Source organism: Monodelphis domestica, chromosome 2 (genome assembly GCF_027887165.1).
Source record: "Monodelphis domestica isolate mMonDom1 chromosome 2, mMonDom1.pri, whole genome shotgun sequence".
In the NCBI taxonomy this organism is placed as follows: domain Eukaryota; kingdom Metazoa; phylum Chordata; class Mammalia; order Didelphimorphia; family Didelphidae; genus Monodelphis; species Monodelphis domestica.
In genome coordinates, this window is record NC_077228.1 from 409,105,770 (window position 1) to 409,124,936 (window position 19,167).

Consider the following 19,167-nt stretch of genomic DNA (forward strand, 5'->3'; position numbering starts at 1 on the left):
GAAAAAGAATGCTATCTACCTTCAGAGAAAGAACTGTCAAAGTAAAAATGCAGATGAAAACATAATTTATCACTTATTTGTGTATGTTTTAGGTTTTTGGTTTTATAAGATTATTCATTTACAAAAATGAATAATATGGAAATATGTATAATATATGTATAATCCAGAAAAAAGTTAAATTTTAAATTTAAAATATTTAAAATGTAATAGCCTCTCAGGATCCCAAATGCTTCAAAACAGTGGCTGATATACATTGGTGGAGTGAATTTAAAAACTAGGAACTTTCTATATCAATGAAATAAGAAATCTGAATGAAATTATAATTAATGTCTTCATGACAGAGAACCTGGACTTGGATTTGAGAGACCTTAGATTGAATTCTTCTTTTAACTCTGTTAGGTGTGTGATCCTTGACAGATCACTTTATTTCATTGAGTCTCAGTGTCCCTATGTGGAGAATGGGTATAAATGTTTCCAATAGGGTTGCTTTCCAGATCATATAAGATAATGTATGGGCTTTTTACAACTTGAATTTCTAGGCTGATAGCAGCCTTCATTATTGTTCTAATATTAAAGGGAAAATTTGGAGGGAAAAGGGGGGAATGCTGCCACATTTAATGAGGAGACAAGACACAACAAGCATGATCTGTGTTGGAAATACTTTAGTGTAAAATGATGCCCTCCTGGAGTGCCAAATAATTGCAAGGAACTTTGCAATGCCTTGTGGAGCTCATTACAGTAACAAGCTTCCTGCCCAAATATCTCTTTGACTAGGATTATTGGAATAAGCATCAGATACAACATAGATTGAGGAAATAATCATTTTAGCAATGACACTATATTTCAGTTTTCAAAAGTATTCTAAAAGTCATCTTCTGCAGAGGAAAAAAAAAACTAGATACAAGGGAGATGATCTCATTTGTGACTAAAAAAAAATTTTAAGTTGTTGATTAACCAAAATCTGTTCTCTATTCTCAGCATGTCGAATAGCCTACATTGGATTGGAGAGCAATTGGAGAGCTGAGTAGAAACTGAGACTTGTGAACTCCATGCAGATTTATGTAAAAGAATATGCCAAATAAACCTGTAGCCAAGAACTCCCACACTTTTAATAGCTGGACTATAGCTCTGATTATATGCAAAAAGGCTTTGGACAACTTTCAAGACCAAGGCTTTGCTAAAGGACAATTATTAAAACAAAACCAATCATTAGGACAAATGGCAGAAATGCCCAAGTTTGACTGTCAGGAAACATATTCAGGTTGGCAAATAGCGTTTAGTGAGTCTGGTAAATGGAATAAAACTATCCTCATAGTTTATCACTTTTCCAATAACCGATGTTGCCAACATATAAAATACTTCTCCAAATTCATATATTTCTTATACAAAAGAGAAAGCAAAAAGCCATGTTTCACTTTTCTGAAGAGTTCATTATAATTAGAAATAGTCCACATTTGGTCAATTACTACAGCTTTCTTAAGTGTTCCTTTCTCCCATGAGCTCAGATTGACTGACTAAATGGTATGAAGAAAGAAGTTGTAGCTATTATATTGAGTAATCTAACTATGATTAGTCTAAACAGTTTCCTTTGCCTTTTAGCCAGGTATTCTATACAAGACCATACAGGACTTTAGCCAGGCATTCTATATATGATTCTATACAAGGGTTTACGCCTGCCATTACTAAGGGCAAAAGTATGGAGAGATTAAGGGTTTATCTAACTTTATTTTCATGTGATTCTTTATCATCTAGAAGATTCAATACAATTAAAAAATGATTTAAATGCCAGTTATATGCCATGTACTCTGCTAGGTACTACAGATTCAAAGATAAAAATAAAATATCCCCCACCTTCAAGGAGTTTGAATCTAAATCTAAGGTATAAAAGGGGGAGCATTTAGGTTAAGGACAAATGTTGATTTTATTACCTCCAGCGAGATGTCTAATCGTTATTTAACATTATTAAACAACTTAGACAACAATAACAAATCATACTTTATTGATGTCTTTTGTTTTAATATCATAGTCATTTTATCTCTTCCCTCAACTCCTCCTTGGCTTTCCACACTCTTCCTTTCCCCTTTCGATTTAGGATCAATGTTACTACATAAGTTTCTGTGGCCACGCAGAAGATGCTATAAAGTGACAGTGTCTGATGAGCAATCATATGAACAGAAAGATTGGGAAGGAGGCAGTAGGGTAGGGAGGTTTGGGAATATGAACACACACACGATATTTTTCAACTCCTTTCTGACTATCTTATCAAAAAAATAAAAAAGAGTAGGATTTGGTCTGTGGAAATCTCACCTGAGAAAAGATGTTTCTACTAGATGCAGTGGTGTATTTATTCTTTTTTAGTTCTGCTTCTAAGACTTAGGAGGAATATACAATTATACCTCTGTAAATTATTTCAATTTCAAATGCTACTTAGGATGAAGGAGTATTGTTTTCTCAAATATTTTGGGCCATCATAAATCAAGAATCTGATTAGATAAAAACATATACCATAGCCCTAAAGAGTCAGAGTTAAGGGGAAAGAATCAGGCTGTTCTCTGTGAGTCCAGGGGAGCTTGGCGATTATAAGAATAGCATCTTCTGATGTTGAGTACTGTGAATAGTTTCCAGTGATATCAGTTTGACTAAAAGTACATGGTGCTTCTATAGAATCCCTGGGATAGTCACATGTGGATTATTGCAAGAGCTCCCACTTGCCTCTTGTCACTATCCTAATGTAATGTATGGCCCCAAAGGGAACACACACACACAGAGGAAATGGAGAGAGAGAGAGAGAAAGAGAGAGAGAGAGAGAGAGAGAGAGAGAGAGAGAGAGAGAGAGAGAGAGAGAGAGAGAGAGAGAGAGAGAGAGAGAGAGAGAGAGAGAGAGAGAGAATTAAGAGTATGGAGAGAGGGAAGATTCATCTTCCCTCCTCTTCCTTTGGGGGGAAAGTAACCCAATTTTGCCTCCCTGAGGGAAGGAGTATGTCTCCTCAGAGAATGGTTCTGGGAGGTGGATATTAAGAACTAGAGTGAAGAGCTTTGGTAAAATGACCCTCTGCCTCCCTTTTTCATCTCAGCTATCGCTGAGAGGCAGGATGGTCTCTTCTGCCTCTTTGTCTCTCAGGTACACCAACTACGACTTCCCCATTAAGACCTGGGGTTACTCCTCAGCCCAGGAGAGAGGATTGCTTCTTGAGTCTAGTTGTTTGGATCCCTTGGATCCTGAGCTAACCTTCCTCTTCAGGGAGAGGTATGGTTCTCCCCAAATCTTCAGCCCTTCTTCCTAGTAGCATAAACTAGTCAGACCTAATTCTAAGTAGTAGACACTTGATTTGGGTTCACACAAGAAAGTTAGAAGTAGGGGTATTAGGTGTGGAAAGTTGGTAAGCAGGAAGCCCTATTGATTTGCAGACTGACCCCCCAAGATCTTGGGGTTCAGGCTCTCAGCCTTGACCCCTGATGGTTTGGTTCCTACTCCTGAGCTAACTAGCTTGAGTAATAGAATTCAGGAACAAATTAGAGATATGGAGAATAAATCTTTGGAGAGAGGATTTCTCTGTAGACAGCTTTCTTCAAAGTCCCAGTCCACAATACCCTCAGATGGCTCTGACTGCTGTTGTTAAACTGAGTGAGAGGTATCCAGGGGTTCAAAGGGAAAGCAGTTGATCTCCAGAGAGACTCCAGTTTCCTCCCAGCTTAGGAGATCTGCCCCTGGCTCCTAGCTGGAAGAAGTGAGGGCAGTTGGAGTTCTCTCAACTCCTGTTCTCTAACTGCAATCTTGAGTTTTTTCTCTTCTTGCACCTCTCCTGCTCTCTCTCTCTCTCTCTCTCTCTCTCTCTCTCTCTCTCTCTCTCTCTCTCTCTCTCTCTCTCTCTCTCTCTCTCTCTCCTCCTTGCACAATTGGATTTGATTCCTCTCTTACACTAAACAGCTTTCTGTATATCAAGCTTTCTAAAATCCTTCTTTCATTCTGTCATTTCCTTTTCAACCATTTTGAATAGTTCTCCATTGCTTTTAGAATAAAATTCAACTCAATTTAATTAAGTGAGCATTTGTTAAGTACCTACTATGTATCAGGCATTATGCAAGAATCTGGGTGTATAATGATAAAAATAAAATAACTTGTTTTCAAGGACTTTACATTCTCTTGACAAAAGCAACATGTAGATAGATAAGTGAATTCAAGTGTATACAAATTAAATACCAATTTCTTACCTGCTAATGATTGATTGGTAGGGCACTTAAAACTTGCAGGATTGGAAGCCTTGAGTAACAAGGGTTATATGGTCTTTAAAGGGATCTGGGTTTCTGAGAAGTGCACAAAAAGAGAGAACATTCTAGAAAAATAAAAGAAACAGTGGTAAGGAAGATAGAGATCAAATGCCAGGCATAGGGAAGATAGCAAATAGGTCAAGTTGATTGGGAACATAAAGTTCATTTTGGGGAGCAATGAAAAGAATACAAAATCTGGTTAGGAAGATAACTTGAAGCCATATTGACTTTAATGCCAAGCGGAGACATTCATATTTTATCCTAGAGGTGAAGGAGAACCAAGGAATATTCTTCAGCAGGGTCTTGACACAATCAAATTATTACTTTAGGAGTAACTCTTTAATAGCAGGGTGGAGGATTACTGGAAGAGGGGAAAGACTTGAGACATGGAGATTAATTAAGAGTCTATTGCAACAGTCCAGAAAAAAAGGTGTTGAGAGAATGAAGTAGGGTGGTGGCTGTGCAAATAGAGAAAAGGGAACAAAATTGAGAGATGTTTGGGAGTTAGAATCAATAAGACTTTACAATAGGTGGAATGAGAGAAGGTAAAGAAAAGTAGAGAATCAAGGTTGACTGCAAAGTTGGGAACCTTCATGACTAGATAGATGGTATGCTTGTCAACTATGAAGATGACAAAGCTTAGTGAGATGGCTAATGCACTGGAGTACAGAATCTGGATCCAAAAATCTCAACAGTCAAAAAGAATAGACCAGATAAAATAGGAAATTGAATGGAAATAAATGTCAAGTCTCATGCTTTTATTTTTTATAAATTAGCTTCATAAGTGCAAGATGACAGAAGGAAATATTGCTGATGAGTAATTCTGCTCAAGATCTGGGTTGTAGAATAGTGACAGAATGAAACATACCAAGATGAACTTTGATAGGATGCTGGTCCTGCAAAGGGAAGAGCTAGAATTGTAGGTAGGCATGAAACAAAGACTAAGAAGTGAGTTTATGTAAACAATATATTTGACTCTTAGTTAACCATTGGATCTGAGGGCCAGGACCCTGAATCTGGAACCAGCCATTGTGGTCGCTCAAGGTACTCCTTGAGGCCAGGAATATCTCTCTTTTGTCTTTGTATCACCAATGTTTTGGAGGCAACACAGAGAAGGGGAGAGAGAGAGACAGGAAGCTGATTGATCACTACTATATGTGGGACCCCGAGTCCATCATTTAACTTCTCCGTGTTTGGAGGCAACTTTCTAATACTCTTAGTTGCAAAAAAGGTTTTGACTTGTGTTTGGGAGTTTCTCATGAAAATGAAATCACAGGTTCAGTATCTATGTCCAAAAACTGGCTTAGTATGTAACCATAAGCCCCAGGAGGGTGACATTCGGTACTCCATCATTCATGTGTTTTGTGTTTCTTTTCTCTGTACTTGCTCAAAATATTTAGTGTTAAGAGAAGGTATGATTTGAGGAACCTCAAAAATGAATTAATGCAAGCTACTTGGAGTAGGAGGGCAGCTTCAGCACTGGAGATAATCTGGAGAAACATGGATTCTAACCTTCCCACCAACCAGCAACACATGCTGGTAAACACATAGTTCACTATATGAGGATAAAAGAAGATTTGGCTGACATGGGCTTCCCTATTCTTCTGTCTCAGTAGAAGCCTCAGTCATGGAAAATCCTTTAGCTTTTTCAAAATGGTCCAAATGGCTAAGATTTGTCACTAAAAAGTCCTTTAATACAAAATTTGGTAACCCAGGGATTCAGAAAATCTCAGCTCCTGAAAATTCTAGGCATAGCTCTGAATAGAGAGGGGAATTCCAGAGTGGAAGAACTAGGAGAATGGAGAGTAGGGAAGGGGTCAGAAAATCCTGAGTCTTTTGTTTCCAGTGGTTCTTAGTTGTCATCCATCTGCCTTCAGTGGAGAGAATAAAGTTCATTAGAGTCTTCCAATTTCATTGTCATGAATAATTCTGTCATCATCAGTCTGGGTCCTGATGCCTTTTCCAGCAGCAAAATGTTCCCTTTAGACTTGGACAGTTTCCATTTTGCTTTTCTAAATAATCTAGTGAAGTTCCTACCATCCAGAAGGAACTGAGATGCTTATCAGCCACATTTTATTTCCGCAGCAATTATGTCACACTTTTGAGGCTATTTAAAGTCACTCCCAGAATTAAGTAAAGGAAATTCCAATAGTTCATCCACAACAGGTAATTATTGGGTGCATAGCATGTTCAAGGCACTTGCTTGTCCTCACAACTCCCTATTAATGAAGCTTAATCACCAGCTGGGAACTGTGAAAGTGAATTTCACCGTAGGTTTTAAAAGCATTAAGCCATTTACATTTTATCAAACAATATTATTCATGCTTTAATTCCTGGGAAAAGAGATTTAGAAAATGAGGTTAAGATGCAAAGCTGCAATGTACCAAGTTTAACAATTACTTAATCCATCTGGGAAGCTTCTGACCTCATGTAGAACATTCTTCAAGTTATTTGCAACTCTAGTGAACATTGAATGACCAGCTTCTTTCTGTACTTAAACCCACAAAACAGAATGTAGTTCAGGATCAGGTTTATTTAATAATTAATCATACTGTATCAGAAATTAAGGTGGGGTAAACTTTTATTTTCCCTTTCAAAGGTCACTGAGGATTCACAGGTCAAAGTCATAAAGAATAACATATTTAGCTCTTTTTCTATAAGAGAAGTACAAAGTGTTCTGAAATGTTCTTCAAATTAAGAACAGAGTACATCACACTTATTCAATAAATATGACTAATAAAAACTGCATTTCACTTTTATGTTATAATTGGTTTGGAGAGAGACTGAGGTAAGAGAGACAGATAGGCAAGGAAAGAAAGAAGAAGAAGAGAAAAAGCAGAGATGCCACCTTAGCATGTACCCAAATCCTAAAGGGCAAAGAACTTTAATACCACCCTTTTCTTTTGGGAGGGGGGTGAGGATGGTGGTGGGCAAATGTTAGCTTTTATAAGAAGGGTCAGTGCTGCTAGAATTTGTTATAAAGCATTCACAATATAAAAGTTCAACTCTGCTTTTGTCATTTTTCAAAAGAGAAAAACCACCCGGTGGAAAATGTTGTGCTTCACTTTACTGAGACAAAGGACCTATGTCCATGGAGTAGGTTCACCATTTGGTAGATAGACTTTTAGATGATTGCAACTAAAATCTTTTCAAGCTATATTAATGCATATAAATGCAGCTACATCTACATTATCAAAATCCACGGCTTAAAATAACCTTCTGGCACTATATATTGGGCATTGTTTGACCAAAGGATCTGAAGCTTTTCATCCATTAAGGATAGCATCTAAAATATTCTTACTAAGAAACATGACTGGTCAAGTTGCACTAAAATGAATATGTGTATCCTTTCCTTTTTCATTCTCAGAGGGGAAAAAAGCTGAATTGCAACAATAACCTAAAAACTCAGCAAATGATACATTTCAAGCGATGCTCAATAGTTAAAAAAGTTAAAATGCTCAAGTTAAAAAATTCTGTTCTTAGAAACAACTCTGATCATGCCATTCTATGTACTGTTCAAGATGCTTTAGTGGCTCCCAACAGCCTTTTAGACTTTAGACTCGCTCCTTGAGAGTAGAGGCTATCTTTTGGCTTTCTTTGTATCCCCAGTGTTTAATACAATGCCTGGCATACAGAAGGGGCTTACTAAATGCTTATTGACTGACAGATAAAATACAAATAATTCTGGAATTTAAATCTCTTCGCAGTCTTTTCCAGTCTATTTTAATAACCTTCCACAATCTAGCACCAGCCTACCTGTCTAACCTTACTGTATGTTATTCCCCACCATGGACTTCTAGCTAAACTCTGTGGGCTGTTCTCTACTTGTCTCCTCACTCTATGCTTTTGCCCAGCCCCTTTGGAGGACTGTCACACCTCACCTCTGCCTTTGAAGTTCCCAGCTCTCTTCCAGTCTTAGCCCAAATGCTAACTCCTTTAAGAGGTCTTCTCTAATTCTCCCTCAGGCCTTAGTCTCCCAGCCCCTCAAAGTAGCTTCAACTTCTTTTGTATATATCTTATATTTTCAGGTCAGTGCCAGCAAGGTGGCTCAGTGCCAGGAAAACTCAACTTCCTGAGTTCAAATCTGGCCTCAGACACTTAATAGCTGTGTGACTGGGCAAATTACTTAACCCTTTTTGCCTTCATTTCCTAATCTGTAAAATGACCTGGAGAAGGAAATGGCAAATCCTGCCAGTTTTGCTCAGAAAACCCCAAAAGGGATGACAATGAGTTGAATACAACTGAAACAACTGAATAACAATTTTTCTGTGAATAAAGTGTACTGCCCTGGTAGAATTTAAACTCCTAGAGGCAAAGACCACATCCTTTTTGTATTTTTATCCCTAATAGCTAGGAGAGTACCTGGCACATAGCAGTCACATAATAAATCTTGTTGGTTGATTTTTTTAATTGCTCTGCATTTCATTGAAATCATTAAATAATAGTTAACATTTTGCCAGAGTAGCTAAGTACCTCAATGGATAGGCTAAGCCCAGAGTCAGGAAGACAAGTTCAAATCCAGCCTCAGATTCTTACTAGTTGTACGACCCAAGACAAGCCACTTAACATTCCATTTTCCTAAATTTCCTTAAGTGTAAAATTAAGATAATAAATTACTTACCACATATCATTGTGAGGATCAAATGAGAAAGTATTTGCAGTGTTTGGCATAGTGCCTGGCACATAGTAGGTACAATATAAATCTCTTCTCTTGGGGTTTTAAGTTTGATCTTCATAACAACCCTATAAGTTAGATGTTATTATCTCCATTTTACAGATGAAGAAATTGAGACTGAGGCAAGTTAAATGAATTGTCCAGGATCACACAGTTAGTAAATGCCTGAAGCCAGGATTCAAATCCAGTTTTTCCTAACTTCAAGTCCCAAACATTAATATCTATGATAAATTCCATCCCTACATATTAAGTTTGCCCTTAAACTATTTAAACCAAAAGTTTTAAAACACCATTAAGCACTGAAGTGTGAAATTTCTTTCAATTTGCAGATAAAAATCTATTAAGCTTTTGGAGGGATTATTGGGGTAGAGATGATACATTTCTCTTAAAAATTTCAATGTTGATATTAAATAAATACCAGCTTGTTCATTTTTCTAACTATCAGGCAAACCATAGCTAACTATAACAATGAGTCTCAGGGCCTTTGAATACTTAAAAAATTAATCTCTCTACTGATGTAGATTATGGCCGCTTCATGTTTTAGTAGAGTGGCTTCAGAGTTGTAGCCAAAAATAGTTATTATTCAATGGTTAGTTTTTTATATTAGGTCTCTTCTAATTAATTACTTGATTAATTAATTTAAACCCTTACCTTCCATCTTGGAATCAATAATGTGTATTGGTTCCAAGGCAGAAGAGTGGTAAGGGCTAGGCAATGGGGGTTAAATGACTTGTCCAGGGTCACACAGCTATGAAATGTTTGAGGTCAAATTTGAACCCAGTACCACCTGTCTCTAAGCCTGGCTCTCAATCCACTGAGCTACCCAGCTGCCCCCTGGACTCTTTTAATTTAGCCAGACTGACCTTTCTTACAATTTGAGTTCTCAGAACAAATTTAGTCATTAGTGAAGGGAAGGGTTGGGTAGGGAGTTAGTTAAGAGAACTTATATATCTGAAAACATGAACCCATTGAAGAGAAAGTCCATTATTCTTCCTTCCCTACTCAGGGAGGGTATAGGGCAGGGTCTAGCAGGACAAGAGCTTATTAGAGTGCTGCTGCTCTGGAGAGAGAGCAGGCCATTTGGATGTTGCCTATTTTAACTAATTATTCTTGTTAGCTAGCTGCTGAGTTCAGTTCTTTTTACCTGATAAAGGAGTAAGGCCTGTCAAGACTCTACATTTTAGTGCCCTGGAGTAACATTCTACAATACTTGGTTATAGTTTTTTTCCTTAATTAAGAATATAAACTTCATTTTTAAATTTTGATTTTGGGTAGAATTGCTAGAGTTTGAGCTCCATTGGTCACAGAATCATATCTCAAGATCAGGACTCCTTGACCTTTCTTGTGTCAAGGTCTTTTTGAGGGCAATCTAGTAGAATTGATCAACTCCTTCTCAGAATCATACCTTTTTGCACAATTTATAATTAAAGTATATGTTAAATTTCAGTTAGAGTTTAGTAAATATGATGATGATGATGATGATGATGATGTGTATATATATGTGTGTGTATATATATATATATATATATATATATATATATATATTTCCCCCTCCAATCAAATTCATAGATACCCTTGAAATCCAAGGGCCCTTCTTTTTTTAGGGACCTAGAAAGAACCTCTATTCCAGCCCTCTCATTTTATAGATGAGGAAACTGAGGCAAGGGGCAATTAAATGATTTTCCCAAGGTCACAGAGGTAGTATCACAAAAAGAAATTGAGACAGTTGATCTTTTTCCTGGAGAACCCACACCTTTCTCACTGTTCCATATTGGTACAATCTTCAAGGACCCAGGGTCACCTTCAGATACTTCCTAACTGTGTGACCCTGAACAAGTCACTTAACCCCCACTATCTAGCCCTTACTGCTCTTCTGCCTTAGAATGGATCCTTAGTATCCATTCTAAAAGAGAAGGTAATAGTTTTATTTATTTTTTCTTTTTTTAAAAAAAACCAAGAAGGTCTTCTTGTTAGGACAAGGCATCACAGTGAAAAATTGGTGAAGTATTGTAATCTAGAAAATTGTGCAATTTACTTTTAATCTTGATTGGGATTAAAGCAATATGTTTGAAAGACTTTAAAACTCTGACTGATGCAGTAACACAATAACTAAACTCAGATTATCCATATTCTACCTAGAGATGATAGGTTAAAAATCTAGGATGAGAAATGAATTTTTGGACAGCTAACTTGGGCCATTTGCTTTGCTGGACTGTTTTCATTGTGATGTTTTTTTTTTTTTTTAATATTCAGTTGAGTGGTGGAGGTGAGGAGAGATAATGAATGCATGTGAATATCTTTTTCAATATTAAAGCAGTATGAATTTGCTTGGTTGGCTTAAATATAAACTAAAAGCTGACTCTGCAATCATGTGATCCATTGGTTTGCTAGTTAATGCCACCTAAGTACATTGGAAGTATTTTTGAAGTGCTGGTCTCTGTCCTTGGGAGTTTAGATTCAGTCCTCTCAGCCAGATTTACCCTTTCTTCTGGCTTTTCTGCATTTTTAATGGAATTCTTTTGTTGTGGAATGTTAATTAGTGTGGACTTGCTCTCTCATTACAGCCTCATTTCCCTTAAGAAGAGGGGATAAAAGCAATGGCATGGTTAGTTAGTTCTGTAGAGCAATAGAAACTGGGAATTAAAAATCAGAGCAGGGAAGAAAGAAAGTGAGAGAAGGAAAAAAGAAACAGAAGATGAAAATAGAAATCACACAAAATGCTGTTCTATCTAGCTGGGAGATGGCAAATTACTGTGGAGGATGGCTGAGCCTCTTCACTAACCAGGACCAGAGTCCAGACTTTCCAGCAAGCATCCATCACTGAAACATCAAACTCTGGGGTAGCAGGCCCAACTTCGAGGGTCCTCCCCAGGCTCTGTGGCAGCTGCTATGACTCTTCTCTTTGGCGCTGCCCTCATAGTTGATGACCAAGATTTTTGGCAGCACAGCACCTGACATGCTGTTGTTCAGTCGTTTCAACTGTCTGACTCTAAGTAGGTACTTAATAAATGCTTATTGATTGATTGCTTTTGCAGAGTCTAAGAAGCTGATATGGATTGACCCAATCAGGTTCTTGGCTTGTAAAGCCTGCTGTCCAGCTCTCCCCTTATTCCCACCCCAATACCTTTTCCATTCCTGCTGCACTCTATAGGCTACTGCTCCTCAATAATAATATCAACTCCTGTAGATTCAATTATCTTCTCATTGTGATGGATTCTCACATCTATTTATCCACCCTTAGCCTCCCTCTTGACACCTAATCTTGGATTGCCAATTCTCTTGGACATCTCAAACTGGATGGCCCATAGACATCCTAAAATCAAAATGTTCCAAACTGAATTCTATGTTTTGCCCCAAACCCTTCTTCTGAATTTCCCCATTACTGTCCAGGTAACCACCATCATCCCTGTCACTCAGGTTTGAAACCTTGATGTCATTCATGACTCACTCTCTCACCATCACCTCCCCCAGATTCAATCTGTTTTCAAGTTCTGTCAATTCTACCTTCTAAACATCTCTCATCTCTGTCTACTCTTTCAAACTGCCATCATCAGCAGACTTCTGAACTTCTGCAATGGCCTTCTGGTTGTTCTTCCTGCCTTAAGGTTCTCTCCACTCTAGTCTGCCTCTGCTAGTGCCTTTCCTCTGACATTACCTTCCATCTGTGTGTGTAGTATATGTACTATATGGCTGTTCACATGTTTTCTCTTGATACAAATGTAAGCTCCTCGAGGGCAGGGGCTGTTTTTGCCTTTCTCTGAATCCCCAATGCTCAAAATGGTGCCTGACAAATAGTAAATATGTAGTTCATGCTTATTAATTTTTTGAAAACCAAATATATCAAGATATATTGTACACTTTGATATACAACTGCTTTATAAATCCTTCCCAAATGGGTCACCCATTAACCCCCCTTCATTGGTAGAGAAGCCCAAAGCCGTGAGTTTAGTTCTTTATCCTGGTTCTCCAGAGAATTAGTAGGAAGTTTTACTAGACCTTTCTACTCATCGCAAAATGTCCTAGGGGTTCAGAGTCCAAATAGTTGGGGTGAACTTGGGAACTCAGAGTGTTACAGCTGATCTTAGTCTTTATCAAGACTAATGTGGCTTTAGTAGGTACAACAGCAATTTTAATCTGGTGCTTTTCCCTTCTTCCAGGAGAAGGGAATAAATATGTATTTAGTGCCTACTGTATGCCAGGCACTAAACTAAGTGCTATTTTAAATAATTAAATATTAGCTTATATGATCTTCACAACAATCTTGTGAGGTATCTTTACTTGACAACTGAGCAAACTGACGCAAACAGAGGGTTAGTGACTTGCCCAGGGTCACAATAAAAACCCGAGGCAGAATTTAAACTCAGCTCTTCCTGACTCCAGGCACAGCCACTGTCAATGCCAGTTTGGCTCTTCTTACATTCCCTAGACTTGCCCCACACCCAGAAAATATGTGACTTTTCCCAGGAAAATAAGAGATGGGTCAGCTTCACATTGATCACCATTTTGTCTCTCTATTCATCTTCCCCAAAGTTTGTCCACTCTGTTCCCTGGAAGTGCCTCTCCATTCAAGTGAGTGATTCTTGATCTTCATCTCTTTAGTTGTGTGACTTTTGACAAGTGATTTAGCTTCTCTAGCCTTTAGTTTCTCTATCTGTGGAAAGATAGGATGTATCTGAATGATCACAAAAGGTCTTTTTCAGTTCTAAAGAAAAGAAATCAAGGAGTATAACAGAAAGAGATGATAGGCTCATGGCATTTAGATCTGGAAGGGACTTCTAAACTGATCTATTCATTTTACATATGGGGAAACAGAGGCAAATGGAGTTTGTTTAAGTAACCTGTCCAATGTCACAAAGTAAGTAGTAGAAGCAGAAGAATAAGATGCCTATGAAGAAATTGCTCTTTTGCAAATCTATTATTGACTATGTTTAAATTAATGTTTGTTGTATATAGGTGATAGAGTGCCATCTGTTCAGTGTGTAATGAGAAAGAGATGCATAGCCCTTTAGGGAAGACAGTGGGTTAGAATCCGTCTCCATCAGCTATCAGAAACAGGTTATTCTCGCCGGGGCTGTTGAGGGAGAAGACAGCTGCACAAAGTTGGGGAGAAAAACAAAGCAAGGTCAGACAGAGGATAGCAATACTGAACTGGAGATTGATTCCAAGGGAAAGGAAATATATTTAGCCTGGTTAAGTTAATGAAACCTTAATTAGGTTGAAGGGAAGCCTGTGTATCTGGGAATAAATGACACTGCTGTCAAAATCCTGTCAGAAGATGAACAAAAGGGAGCAAAGATTTTTTTGTCTTCCTCAAGTGGTCAAAAAAGAATGCTGCTCCCACTGGATCAGAGAAAGCCAGAAAGAATAACAGACAGGAGACTATATTTAAAAGATGTCATCAGTACAACTGTAACAAGGAAAGGACAAAGGAGTTAACAGAGAGTCATTGTTATTGCTATTTTGTATATGAGGTGGTATTTTTTTCTTCAGTTTATTAATTAGCAGCACAGATGCTAAGCTGTTTATTATCTTATTATTCATTTACTAGCTTCTGCCAAACATTTTGAAGTTTCAAATTAAACAATTTAACTTTGATGCATGTTTTCTATAATCTGTTTTTTCTCTAGAATCTTTTCAATGCTTGATGGTAGCATGGAGATTGACTTCAAGTCAAAACAAAATTCTAGAAGGTAAAATATAAAGGATGATCAGTGAACTCAAAAGGGAAATAGTGATCAAGAAGAGTAAATATGGCTTCATCAAGAATAAGTCATGAAAAATTAATCTTATTCCAGATGAAAAGAATTCTGTAGCTATAATTTACCTGGAATTTTAGCAAAGTATTGGACACCAATGTTATTCTTGGGATAGGAAAGAGATATGGAGTAGGTACAATGGTCAATCTACAAGCTTTTATTAAGCACCAGCTATGTTCCAGGCACTAAGTTAAGCACAAGGGAGCCAAAACAAAACAAAAAAACATTCTCTGTTTTGGAGAAACTCAAAGTTCAATGTGGAAGACAATATGCAAACAACCATGTACCAACAAGATATCTACAGGATCCACTGAGGAGAGTCTCAGAGGTAAGGCTCTAATATTAGAGACTCGAATAGTCTTCTTGAAGAAGTTAAAAATTGAAGAAAGCTAGAGTAACAAGATTGTGGAGATGAAGAAGAAGATAATTCAAGCCATGGGGAACACCCACTGAAAATTCATAAAGATGAGAGATAGAGGATTATGGGTAAGGAACAGCAAGGAGATCATTGTAGCTGAAACACAGGGTATATGGAGGACACTAAGGTGTAAGAACACTGGAATTGAGGAAGGCAGATTATGATTGGTTTTGAAAGTCAAACAGAGGATTTTATACTTGATCCTGGAGATATTAGGGAGCCATCAGAGATTGTTGAATAGTGGGGGTTCATGGTTACCAAATACCCAGCCCTTATCATTCTCCTGCCTCGGAACTGACACTTGGTATTGATTCTAGAACAGAAGGTAAGGGTTTGTGGGTTTGTTTCTTTTCTAATAGTGATGAAGTTCTATACTAAGGTAGTGGTAGCTGTGTCAGTGGAGAAAAGCAGGAAGAGATGAGAAATGTTATGAAGGTAAAATCTGGAGGACTTGACATAAGATTAGTCATAGGGGGGGGGTAAGAAAGAGTAAAAAATCAAGGATGGCACTTAGGTTGAGAGCCTGGATGTAACAGTACTAAGGAAGTTCAGAAGAAGGGAAGGTTTTGGGGGGGTGGGTGTGACAGATTTGCTTTTGGACTTGTTTAGTTTATGAGACTGTCTGGACATACAGATAGTCTGGTCATTTGTGGGACATCCATTTTGAAATGCCCAAGGGTCAGTTGGAGATGAGAGACACGAATTTAGGAGAGAGGTTAGAATTGGACAAATTGATCTAGATTTTGAACTGGTAGAGTATTTAGACCTGATAAAGGGTTTAGTCATTTGTGGTTCATTAAGAACTTGAAAGTAAATCTCTCATGGATGTATATTTTTTTCTGACTTTTAAAAGTTTTAGCATTGACTTGAATAAAGACATAGATGATCTGCTTATCAGGTTTGAAGATGTCACAAATCTAGTAAGGATAGTAAACATACTGAATAAGAGAGTTAAGATCCAAAAAAATTTCCACAGCCTGGAAGGCCTGATTAAATATAATAACATTAAATTATTGGACATAAATATGAAGTTTAAGAGAAAATTTAGAGAGGGTTTTTCTTTAAGAGTTCTTGGAGTGAGAAAAGCTTGATGACAATGAGTTTAAAACTTATCTTGGTCACCAGTGAACAGTGATTGCCTTAGCCAAGTTATTTTCATTCTTGGTATGCCAAAAAGATCTTTAGAACTTTTATTGAGTAAATAACAGATTCTTTAAACTTTCAGATAAATGTGAAGTTATGCTCTTAAATTAAAAAAATAAAACATCTTCCCAAAGATAGGATAAGGGGAGTATAGTCAGTCTAAAACAATATTTAGGATTTATTTGGGTTTAATGGATCATCAAGTTGGAGTTTGTGATTCAATATGAGTCAACAGTATACTGTAGCTGTCAAAAAATAATGAGATTAGGGAAGCTAGGTGTCTTAGTGGATAGAGAGCCAGATCTGGAAATGGGAGGTTCAGTGTTTAAGTCTGGCCTCATAAACTTCCCAGCTGTGTGATTCTGGGCAAGTCACTTAACACTATTTAGCTAGTCCTTATCACTCTTCTGCCTTGTAATTATATTTAGTATCAGTTCTAAGAGAGAAGGCAAGAGTTTGTTTTTTAAATGCAATCTTAGCCTGCTTTTCTTTCAGTTACAAATAATGATGCTATGGTTCTAAGAAGGAAACTGGTATGGAAGAAGGATTCAACTTATTCTACTAACCTTCAAATATTATTTTTTGTACATCAACAAGCTCTGTCATTCACTGGAACACAAGGGGCCTTAGACATTATCCAGTCCAATTCTTACCTGAAACATGAATCTCTTCAATGGCTTCTCTAACAAGTAGTCATCCAGCCTTGAGAGTTAGCCCCCACATTTTCTGGATGTCTCTAGTTTTTAGGTAGTTTCCTCAACTATTAGTTGATCGTCTATTTCCTTCTAATTTCTATTTTGGGCCTAAGCAGAATGAATCTAATCTCTCTGCCATATGACAATCCTTTGGCCATTTGAAGGCAGTGATCACATCCACCCAAAGTTTCTCTTTCACTCTGACCTTTATGTCACAGTTTTAAGTTTCCTTCCGACCTGGCCAGTCTTCTCCGAACACATTCCAGTTGTTCCCTTCCGAAAATATAAGACAGGTTCCAGTATTCATCTGTTGCCCATGGCCTACATATGGTATCTAGTTTTTTATGTTGCCAGGGCAACCCCAAATACGTTTTGCTATAGTCATCATTTGTTAATCTCTCTGTTGGAGATTCAAAAAACATTTATTAAATGCTTACTAGTGCTAAGTACTGTGCTCAGCACTGGGGGGATAAAAAGAGAGGCAAGATTAGTTACCTGCTCTCAAGTAGCTCAGTCTATTGGGAGACAACATACAAACAACTATGTACAAAATTACATATATATATATGTGATGTGATAAACTGGGAGTAATCTCTGAGATTAGACACTTGTCTAAGATTACTGAGGAATGGAAACGTCTTCTTGCAGAAGGTAGGCATTTAGCTAGGACTTGGAAGGAAATCAAGAAAGGAAATGGGAAGAGGTGAGGAAGAGAAAAATTCCAAGCATGGGGATAGTCGGTGAAAATACAGTCAGGATATGGAGGGTCAGGTATGAGTAACAGAAAGGAGGCTCATGTCACTGTCATAAAGAACATGGAAGGCAATAAGGTGCAAGAAGACTGGAAAGGTAGGAAGGAGCAAAAGTTATGAAGGGCTTTAAAAAAACCCTTGCCTTCACTCCTAGAATCAATACTGCATATTGGTTCCAAGGAAGAAGAGCAATAAAGGCTAGGCAATGGGGGTCACACAGCTGGGCAGGGTCTGAGGTCAGACTTGAACTCATCTCTAGACCTGGCCCTTAATCCACTGAGCTATCTAGTAGACACCTATGAAGGACTTTGAAAGCCAAATACGAGATCTTATATTTGATTCTGGAGGTGATTGGGAGTCACTAAAATTTACTGAATGGGTATGGGGAAGTGTGATAGATCAGACCTTGTAAAACCATTGGCAGTTAACTTTTTGAACTATGTTTCAGTTATTAGATCTCATTGCTTTCTCCATTTTTGCATTGCCCCAAAACAACAGGAAGTAATTATTTTAGTATAGCTTATCACTCTATTCAGATTGTTTTGACCTATCAAAGTGTATATTCTCTTGTATTTTTTTAATTTGATCCTCCAATCACATCCATATCCAGGACAGGCTTGAATAAAGGAACTGGTGGGGATTCACTAGATGAAGGGAATTTCAGTGGAGAAAAGGGAAAGAATATCTAAATAGGAGTTAGTAGTGCAGTATAATGAAAGATAATAATGGGTCCCACAAATAGTAATAAAGAACATAGATTATAGTTTGGGACCTGAGCAGAATTGACACCATCTGTTCTATAAGAGTTTGTAATTCATAAATTATCTTCCCTTTATAGTTAACATTGATCCAGTGCTTATTGACTTGCAGGTCTTTTTTACCAAGGAAGAATACTGGAAGGCTGTAGAGAAAAGCATTATCACACAAATGCATGGACACGGGTTTAGATGATTACCTGTGCAGCAAGAAGTTCAAAGAGAAATGGCTTGATTAATCCTGAAGAAGAGTGTACTGAATGAAGTAGAATGAAAAAGTCTTTAAATGTAAAATGTTGTCAAATAATAAGTTCTATGTGCAATGAAACTAAGACGAGAGATGGAACAAGGATAAAATAAAAAAATATGGAGAGAAGAAAAAATTTAGAGCTTATCTGTTCTAACTCTAGTGACATAGGCTTAAAGTTGGAAGGGGACCTTAGAGATCGGGAACCAAGCCAAGTCCATTTTACAGCTGAGAAAAGTAAGGCACAGAAAATTTAAGGACCATGAGGTTAGGGTTCCCAAGGCAGTATTTCAACTCAGATCTTAAACATTACTCTGCAAGAGGCTATGAACATTCTCACAGCTATTATTAAATGTCCTCCCTCCCATTACCCAGGAGAGATTAGCCCAAATGATTTTTTCCATACTAATCACTATGTTTCCAAGCTACTTTGACTGCTCTGTGACTTTTGTTTTTA

General features: G+C 37.6%; 1 long non-coding RNA gene across 1 annotated transcript; it reads left to right on the plus strand.

Annotated features, from left to right (window-relative positions):
* Positions 1 to 13,211: 13,211 nt before the first annotated feature.
* On the plus strand, positions 13,212 to 18,846 carry LOC130457014 (uncharacterized). Its single transcript, XR_008915947.1, has 2 exons — positions 13,212 to 15,553; positions 18,579 to 18,846. It is a non-coding gene; the product is annotated as an uncharacterized LOC130457014 (long non-coding RNA).
* The last annotated feature ends 321 nt before the right edge of the window (positions 18,847 to 19,167 follow it).